The 10,294-nt window shown below is 42.6% G+C and overlaps 1 long non-coding RNA gene across 1 annotated transcript in view; it reads right to left on the bottom strand.

Moving 5' to 3' along the window:
- Positions 1-1,309: 1,309 nt before the first annotated feature.
- LOC106802379 (uncharacterized) overlaps positions 1,310-10,294 on the bottom strand; it is a 51,593-nt gene continuing 42,608 nt past the window's right edge. Inside the window, exons 3-5 of the long non-coding RNA XR_001391615.2 lie at positions 5,939-5,990; positions 2,745-2,816; positions 1,310-1,579 (exon numbers count right to left, since the gene is read on the bottom strand). This is a non-coding gene — a long non-coding RNA (uncharacterized LOC106802379). The remainder of the gene's footprint in view (positions 1,580-2,744; positions 2,817-5,938; positions 5,991-10,294) is intronic.

Here is a 10,294-nt window from a genome sequence, read left to right as displayed (position 1 = left end):
AATGCCACTTATCTCTAAATCTGGGGCAGCTTGGTGAGCTTGCACTGCTCCAGCTAGAGCAATTAGGGAATAAATTGTTCCATTCTGGGTTGTTTTGGACCACAAACACCTTGCTCTATGTGCCAGCCAGGTCTTCGGGCCAGGTTTTGTGGATGCCAGAGGGTAGTTGAAGACTTGTTCATTCACCTGTGAGGAGATTAACAATCATTGCGCTTTCAGGGCAGTGAGAAGGAAATTCGCACAAAAAGTGCAGTGGAACAGAACTTTTTGGCTTCCTGAGAGTGTGAGTGTAATTTTATGATCCTTTTCAGGATTAATTGGCTCTTTGATAGTATGTTACGTAAATTACTTGAGCTAGCTTGAGAGATGAGGGGGAATTTATACCTGCATGATACCTATATTGGCATAACTCAGACCAGGAGCTGGATGTAGGAGGGAGACTGGAACAGGAAGTCACCCCTCTTCTCTGATTCTCTGGCCCATCCTCCTCTCCTCTGCCTCTCTCTGTGTCTCCCCTGCACATCCTCCAACACCCTGCCCCATCCTGCACACTGGCGTTCTCTGCTTCTCCTACCAATGGTACACTACGACCTTGCAAAGCTCCTGAGTGCACATGTGAGAGCCCCAGCCTCCCCAGACCCTGACCAATGTCCTCTCTGTTCCAACAGGAGATCCCAGGGAAAGAGAGTCTGATGGGTGCGGGTTGGGTCCAGACACTTAAGGGTAGTACCAGCAAGGCTGAAGGGCTCATCCAAAAGATGGAGGCAGTTCCCAGATACCATCTGTCTTAGATTGGATTCCCCCAGACACAGACCTTGAATGAAGGATTCCAGTACTAGCTTATTCAGGAAGAACCTGGAAAAACATATACTCCCACCTCATCCTTCTTTCTCCCTTTGGTTACCTTCTGGGGCTTTCTGTATGCCAAACTCTCAAGCCAGAATGTAAAGTCCAGGGAGCCTATTGAATTGGCCTATGTTAGGGCAGCCTTCCAGGGCACAGAACAGGGTGGAGAAGAGTAGCAAGTAAATCTGAAGGGGCAAATGGAAGACATGATTCGGACATTTCTCAAGAGAATCTTGTTACTATATACCCTAACACAGATATGAAAAAAATAAATTATTTCATCTTTTAGTTGTAGGGAATTGTAGCATTTAGCCATGCCCAATTTCACAGTATGACTCATGAGGTTTGAATAGTGTATCAACACTTGGCGTTCATCACTGCTTCATACAACCTGGGGTCAGACGCGTCAATAAATTCCTGGACAAGTTTTAAGCATATTTTGATTTACAAAAATATGGTCCAGGCCTGTCATAATAAACTTAACCAGTTCAAGTGTCAAATGTAATATGTTTATATTGTTCTCCATGGGAGTAGTTATGTCCTAAGCAAAAGAAATTTGACTTTAGAACAGTGATCTCGGATTTTGTTCTTTACATCTTCATGTGTTACTTCCAGAAGTCACTGTCCAGGGCTTCATTTAAACTCCTGTCACACTGATCCAATTGCAATCCACAAAGATTTGTAGAAATAATTCTTCCCCAAACAGCTTTCACCAAAAAGCCTCGTGTAGTTTCTGAAACAAACAACAACAACAACAAAAATAAGTTGTTTGTATTAGTTTCCTATTGCTGCTGTAACAAATTATCCCAAACTTAGTGGCTTAAAACAAAACAAATTTATTATCTTACAGTTTTGGATGTCAGAAGTCTAAAATGGGTCAACAGGAGTGGTTTCCTTCTGGAGCCTCTAGGGAAGAATCTGTTTCCTCACGTCTTTCAGCTTCAAGAGGCTGCCTGCCTGCATTTCTTGGCTAGTGGTCCCTTGCTCCACCATCAAAGCCAGCAGTGTATCATCTTCAAGTTTCTCTCTCTCTCTCTCCTCTTCTTCCGTCATCATCTCTCCTTCCCTGACTCTGACCCTCCTGCCTCCTGTTACAAGGACCCTTGTGATTACATTGGTCACACCCAGATAATCCAGGATAATCTCTCCATCTCAAGATCTTTCATTTAATCACCTCTGCAAAATCCTTTTTGTCACGTAAGGTAGTATATTCAGAGGTTTCAGGGATAAGGACACAGATATCCTTGAGGCACCACAATTCTGCCTACCACATTGTTATTAGGGGCATTCCCTTGATACCACGATCTATAAACACCCCAAACTAATAAAAAAGAAGGAGCTCTATCACTCTACACATTTTCGGGTGACGGTAGGAACCCACTGTAGGGTTCAAGGGAGACTCTCAAGTCCACCAGCGGAAATTACAGGAAACACAGTGGGGTGCAAGATCATTGTCTCCCAGCAATTCACCAAAGGTACTTGCCTTTTTGGAGTTGAGACTGAATTTGGGATAGGGTTGGGTGCCAGAGAAAGCAGGACAAGAAAAACGAGGAGAAAAAATTGGGGAAAAGAATTCTCTTTGGGCTAGCTGCAAAGAGTGGTTGCATTGAGCCTTCTAAACATAAAATTTCGTTCTGTAAAGGAAAAAAGGATGTTAGGTATTAGTGCTACATTAAACCCAAGGATTCATTTGTGAGTTTGGGGCTGATTCTCCAGAGAAAATTCCCACTTCATTAGTACTTAGCTTTGCCAAATTTGGTTTTTCCCAAGCTTTTCCTCCAGGACGCTGTTGATCTGATCGCGCTTCATCTCCTACTCACCGTAACCTCTCTTTGTTAGATTTACTATATTCTCAGGTTGCAAGGAGGACCTATTATTATCAAAGTATGTATACTTACAAATAATTCTCACTTTCTCTATCTTGACTGTGTGTTAATAAACAATGAGGTTTTTTTTTCTCCATCACCAATCTACAGAGAAAAGGATATTAATTAATTTTGTTCAAACAAAGCAAATAGATTCAAAGATGAGATATTTTTATCCTCTACACTACCATATGAGAAAAATTTAAGTATTTTATACCCAATATGGCATCTTGTATTTTCCAAAGATAGCTACAATAATATCTCCCTTCCTCTGTTCTTATAATGTAACTGACACTCCTCTCATCCTCTCTTCAAGAGGTGCAGCCTGTATCCCCTCCCCTTTAATCTGGGTGGGCTTGTGACTATGGTGGAAGTGACACTATGTGACTTCCAAGGCTAAATCATAAAAGACAGCACAGCTTCATCCAGGTGCTCCTGGGATACTCACTCTTAGAACCCAGCCACCTTGTGAGGAAGCCCAAGCAGAGATGCGGAGGGGCCATGTGTTAGTGTTCCAGCAAACAGCCCGGCTGACACTCAGCCAACAGCCAGCACGCACTGCCAGACTTGTGAGTAAGCAAGCCTTCAGGCGATGTCAGGCTCAAGCTGTCAAGCCACTCCCTGCCGTTGGGGTCTTCTCAGAGCAGGTCCCAGGCATTGCGGAGCAGAGACAAGATGTCCTCACTGTGCCCTTTCTGAATTCCTGCCCCACTGGATACGTAATCACAAAAAAATGCTTGTTGTTTTATGCTACTAATCTAGGAGGAGCATGTGTTGCAGCAACAGTAACTGGAACACTCAGGTAGATGTAAATGTAGAAAGACATGTTCTCACCAGCAAACACGGTAACTTGAACGAGATGCCTAATCTTACCATTTTTTCCCCAGCTTGTTTCTTAAGAATAACAAATGTTTCAACCCCATTAATCTAATCCAGAGATGGCCTTTTTTTCCTCCTCCAATACAATTCGTCTTTCCCAAACAATTCATGTGGCCAGAGCTCAGTGCTTTAGAGAATTCATGAAACCTCATAGATCCTGGAAACAAATCCCATTTAAAGGGACAGATTTAGTCTTTTTCTTAAAATTTATTTTTGTAAAATCTGGTCAATGAGGCAAGAAAGCAAGAAGGAAACCTCTTTTACAAGGGGGGGGGTGGGGGGGAGGAGGAGAAGGGCAGAGCCAGATGACAAAGCTGAAGAGTAAAGCTGTAAATGATGATACCCATTCAGCAGAAAAAATTCTCTTCTCTGAAGTTTCCATCCTTAGAATATTAGTGGTTATAGATCTGTTGGAATGGAACCCTTTTCTGAGCTGGTTTTCTGATCTATTTTTGCTAGGTTAAATCCCCCTTCAACTCTGTCCACTCTTCAAAAATATCTGTAGACTCAGAGTTCGGGGAGTAATAGTTTCCTGAGAAAGTGTTTTGTGAGGTCAGTTATATGGAGAAAGCTATTCATTCTTTCATTTAACAAATATTTGTGTTGGCTCTGTGGAGGGAGGAATGATAAGCAGACGATGGATGAGATTGGCATTTGGGGAGGAGCAGACAAGTGATTTAATCAACCTGGAAATAAAGCCTGTGTGATTTAATTAAGTGCTCCGATGCTGACACCAAGTAATTTGTTTATTCCTCTGTATAGTCATGTAAACTTACCTTGTGTTCTTTGAAATTCTTTTAAAGAATGGGAAGTAGAGAATTCGCTTATTTGATAATACCTCTGGAATAATTATATGAGATACTTATCCTTTTTCATGTCAGCTACTTATTCTTTTGAATGTCACTTCTTTCTTGATGGATAGCTCAAGAAAACCAAGGCTGGCTTACATGTGTGGATTGATGGATACAGATTGTGATTTTCACAGCACTTTATTAACACTTGACTTCACTTAAAAACACAACTTATGGAAAGAGGAGACTGAGAAAGCATAAATGATTGAAATTCTCTGACATTCTCTAAACCACAGTATTGACACTGTCTGCCTCTTCCCCCCGGCCTATATGACAGACAGCGATTTACAAATAGGCTGAGTACTGTTTCACTGCCTTCTGCTCCCTGAGCTGCTGCTGCTGTTAATCAGCAAGAAAAAGGTGATGGCCTTTTTGATGATGACTAGGGACGTAAATAATCATCCTTGTAACACAATGACATCTTTAAGAATGCTTCAGATAGTATCTTACTGGTTCTATCTCAAGCAGGGGTCAGAACTCCAGAAATACTAGCTCATTTAGTCCTTGTAACAATTATTTGGGGTAGATACTGATATTACATCCCATTTTAAACACAAGGAAACTGAGGCACAGATAGGTTAGTTAGCTTTTCCAAGGTCACAGTGAGTGGTCACAAAAAGTCAGGATTTGAACCCCGAACTCTGGCTCCAGAGACTATACTCTCAGCCATTACACAATGATGCAATTGAGAGTTTATATCCCTCGTTACTTAAAAAGAAAAACCCCAAACAAAAATTCTAAGAGGACAAATTGCTGGTGTATTTGGTCTTTGTCTAGTCTCACCTACCCACTAATTGATAGTTAAAGTAATAACTCTAGTCTTTTGTAGTTAACTTTGACCCAAAGAGCATTAGGACATATTGTTTTGGAGAGCCCATTCTTGGAAAGGACATGTTTATGACTAGCAGAAAGCAGGATCTGGTTTGTACATTTTCCGGTGAGACAGTCGGTTTTCAGAAGCTGCCAAGGCCTCTAAAACAAAACCCAGGACAATGATCATACCAGAAATATGCAGAGGGCAGGAAATGACTAACTTCTCATGATCATCTGAGGAAAACTGGGAGGGCTTAATTGGTCACTCACATGCATTCTATCATTCCACCATATTTCTATTTATAACCTTGCATACCACCATCTTCGTGGTTGTTCATTATTGCTAAGGCCAAGCGGGAGGTTAAAGATAATGATAGGGTAAATTCAGTTCATTTATATTGTCAACATTAGTTGGCTTGTCTGCAGTACTTCCCTTGAAAATCTCCAGCTTCACTTCACCACTCCTTTCCCCTGACACACACACACACACACACACACACACACACACAATGTGATAGATTGAGAGAAGAAAATGTCACAGTATATTGCAGCTTCTCCCATCAAGAGATGGATTCAATTTTTTGGTGAAATCTAGGCTTGGCTACGTAACTTGCTTTGTCCAATGGGACATTAGTAAATGGGTTGCAAACAGAGCCTTGAAAAATACATTGCACTGGGACTTACCTTGTTGCTGAGAGCTCTTCTGCCATCATGTGAACAAGCCCAGGATAGCCTGCTGGATAATGAATGACATGTGGCCAATTCATCCTGTCACCCCAGCTGATATCAAACCAAGTGCCAGACATGTGAGAGAACTGCATCCCCCTACTCCTCCCCACCCGCCAACCAAACAGCCTACCAACCACCAGATAATTGAGTGAGGCCGTCCTAGACCATCCAGTCCCAGCTTAGCAGGCCTGGGCAAACAAAAGGCCCATTTGACCAGCAGAATTGTGAGCAAATAAAATGATTGCTGTTTGTGGATGGTTAATAATACAGCAAAAGTTAACTGACACCCATCTTTACCTACTCACATGGCTATTTGAGAACCTGCTTTTTCTTACGTAATTCTCTCTCCCTCCCTCCCTTTCCTCACTCAGCCATAGTTGATTGGCTCAGGGATAGTGATTGACCCAAGTTTTGCCAGTCAGATTCCATCCCTGGGATTTTTCTTTCTTTTTTTTTTTTTGTGAGAGAGATCAGCCCTGAGCTAACATCCGTGCTAATCCTCCTCTTTTTTTTTTTGCTGAGGAAGACCGGCTCTGAGCTAACATCTATTGCCAATCCTCCTCCTCTTTTTTCCCCAAAGCCCCAGTAGATAGTTGTATGTCATAGTTGCACATCCTTCTAGTTGCTGTATGTGGGACGTGGCCTCAGCATGGTGGGAGAAGCAGTGCGTTGGTGCGCGCCCGGAATCTGAATTCGGGCCGCCAGTAGCGGAGTGCGCGCACTTAACCACTAAGCCACTGGGCTGGCCCGCCCTGGGATTTTTCAAACTGCATCTAAGGAAAAGCATAGTCTCTCTTCAATAGTAGAATTTGTAAGATACGAAACTGGAGATTTGTTCATAGCCGGGTTTCTTACCAGGGAGACAATACAAGTCAGCAGTGAAAAGGAATGAAGTCAGCACAGAGAAGAAAGTAGAAATGAGAGACGGGGAGAAAATGCCCTGTTGGCATTTAAATAGTTAAACATCATCCCTGATACTCCTGCAGTTGGATGAGTTAACTTCCTTGGGTTTCATGAACCAAAAATTTCCATCTTTTCTCTAAGCAGTTTGAGTTCAGTTTCTATTACTACCTCCCAAAAGAATCCTGATTGATATATCCCATTCATTTGCATATGTAACTGTTACTTATGCAATAGACAGATTAATGATTATTTCCATCCCTATGTTAAGTAGGACTTTAGGGACTGTCTTGGTTATCTATTGCTGTATAACAAATCACCCCAAAATTAGCAGCTGAAACCAACAACCATTTTATTATCTCTCATGGATCTGTTGGTTGACTGGACCAGCTGAGTGGTTCTTCTGCTGGTTTCACTTGGGGACTTTCACGTGGCTATAGTCAGATGGTGTCTGGGGCAGAGTCATCTGGATACTGAAGACTCAATTAGCTGGAACATCCGAAATGGCTTCTTTACTTACGTATCTGGCATCTCGGGGCTCCTCCACCTGGCTTTTATCTCCATATCATCCCGGGCCTGTCCACAGTTTCTCTTTCCAGCAGGATAGCTGGACTACTTATATGGTGGCTCAGGGCTCCCCTGAGCGTGTTCTCAGAGGTTAAATCGCTTTATGACAGGCTTGGAAGCCACACAGCATCACTTCCACTACATTCTTTGGTCAAGCCAGGCACAAGGTCATTCTGGTTTCCAGGAGAGGGAATTACACTCTTACCTCTTGATAATAAGAGTAACAAAGAAATTGCAGCCATTTTAACCTACCACAATAACTTTTGGATTTTAACAGTTGTTATTTAAATTTCAGCTTCAAGATGTTTGGTATTTGGAGATTTGGTGTGTAAGAAAACTGAAACCTTAAAAAAAGTTAAAGGCCAATGAAAGTAATTCCCCCTGCAGTCTGGTATTTCCATGTCTATGGATTTTACTCTAGAACTGGCACCTGCTTAAAAAGGTCATTCAGATCTTCTATTAAATATAGCTTTCCCCCAAAAGTGAGTTATTTGTGTAATTACATGTTTACTGTTGGCCTCTCTCACTTGACTAGGAAGTTTGAGAAAGCAAGGACCACATCTTGGCACACAGTGTCTCCCCTGCCCCAGGAGGAAAGGCATGGTGTCTGCCACATGATGAATGCTCCTTAAATATTTCTCGAATGAATGGGTGCAGTGATTCTTAACCAAAGGTGATTTTGCCCCTAGGGGACAATTAGAAAGGTCTGGAGACATTTTTGGTTGTCACAACTGGATGGAATATTGCTCCTGGCATCTTGAGGGTAAAGGCCAGAGGTGCTGCTAAACAGACTGCAATGCACAGGACAGCCCCTTAGAACAAAGAATTATCTGGCCCAAAATGTCAATAGTGATGAGTTTAAGAAATTGTGAATGAATGAATAAGGGAATGAATGAATAAGATGTGAAACCGATTGTGTTGTCATAGCCTAGTCTATTGGGAGTCTATTGAGCCATAGGTTCCCCAATTTTATCTGCATTATGCCGCTTGACTACACCTGGCTTCCAGCCTATACCATTGGTTCCACAGTAGGAGAGGAGCCAGGACTGGAAGCCCATGCCAGCCCTTATCAGTCGCCTCCTCAGGGGTCCTCACTGTCCTCCTTCTGCTCCAACCTCAGAGGGTTATCCTGAGTTGCCTGTGCAGGTGACGTGGTGTACTTACTGGGTATCTTACATTTGCCGCTCCAGGTCCAATCTCAGCCTTTATCCCTTCTGTTCTGCGCCCTAGAAGGCTGACTTCAGTGGACTGCTTCAATGGGCCCCTTCCCTCTGGCTTCCCTTTGGATTCAGTCAAAAAGGATGATGGCAGAAGGAGAGTAAGGCTGGAGAACTTATTTTTCTGGATTCCTCCCTATAGATTGGTTGCATCCTTCTGCTGAAAGCCAGAGCTTCTACCAAGAGGCTTCTGCTCTCTTTAGCTATAACTGCTACTGCCTCTTGATCCTTCAGACCCAGGGGTGTGAGTGGCTCCCCACTCTTACACACTGTACTGCACCATCCATTTTGATTTCCCTTAACCTGCCCACAACTTCGTAAATAGTCTTATGAAATTCTCCTCAATTACCCCATTTACATGTGATGTCAGTTTTCTTCCGGGAAATACACTGGGAATCACAAGGTTGCCTATGCTTTACTTCAAGGAAGACCTGCCATCTATAAATACCTGCTGCCTTGTTTCACCCATTGGTTTTGATTATGTTGGATACCAACAACAACCTTAAGCCAGCTGAATGCACCATGCTCCTTTGGATAATGAAAGTCTACAGTATTACCCCATTTTGAGTTGAATCCTACAGTCAATCCTTTTCCTTTCCTTACTACCCACCACTGCATCTCAACACCCCAAGTCCCAGGATTAACCAAAACTAGGTCCTTCCCTTTACCCAAGTGCGTCATGCTGCTGAGGCTGGCAAGCACCAGGGACGAGTTTCCTGCTGAGTTGTGACATGTTGGCCTTGAATGACCCATCCTTTCCTGACCTTTCACCCAGCTCTGAATTCTTGGCACCTGCCTGCTGGCACGGAATCTGCTGCAGCTTTGCCAGGGACGACAGTCTCTTTGGCCCCTGCTCCCCTGCCTCTCTCTGCAGTGTATACATGATGTCATATTTGTTATAGTTACTTTCAAGTCTCTTGTCTTTATAGATCCCCAACATTATCAGATGCTTTCTCTGGCATCTTAGTAAGTTATTCACAGTAATCTCAGAAGGGAAAGAAGAAAAGAACTAATTTCTATAGCTGTGTGTCATATCTTGTTTTAGCAATTACTATGGCTGTGTAAAAAAGTATCTCAAAATTTAGCAATTTAAAACAACCATTTTATTCTGTTTGCAAATACCATGGGTCAGGATTTCAAGTAGAGTGAGAGTGGTTTTTCTCTGCTCTATGATTTCTGGAGTTTCCACTAGGAAGACTTGAAGGCTGATGATGACTTCACAGCAGGGGCTGGAATCGTCCGAAATTCCATTTACTCATCTGTTTGACTTCTGGGCCAGGATGACAGATGAGATGCTGGATCATATGGGAGTTCTATATTTAATTTTTTGAGGAACCTCTATACTGTTTTTCATAGTGGCAGTGCCAATTTACATACCCACTAACAGTGCACAAGTGTTCCCTTTTCTTCACATCCTGGCTTGTCATGGCTTGTCTTTTTGATAATAGCCATTCTGACAAGTGTGAGGTGACATCTCGTTGTGGTTTGATTTGCATTTACCTGATGGTTAGTGATGTTGAGCATCTTTTCATGTACCTGTTGGCCATCTGTATGTCTTCTTTAGAAAAGTGTCTATTCAGATCCTCTGCCCATATTTTAATCAAGTTGTTTTGTTTTGTTATTGAGT

The sequence above is a fragment of the Ceratotherium simum genome, chromosome 21 (genome assembly GCF_057802395.1).
Source record: "Ceratotherium simum simum isolate JZ-2026a chromosome 21, ASM5780239v1, whole genome shotgun sequence".
Taxonomy (NCBI): Eukaryota; Metazoa; Chordata; class Mammalia; order Perissodactyla; family Rhinocerotidae; genus Ceratotherium; species Ceratotherium simum.
Note: the sequence above shows the minus strand (reverse complement) of the source record. Positions and strands in the feature narration are given on the sequence as shown.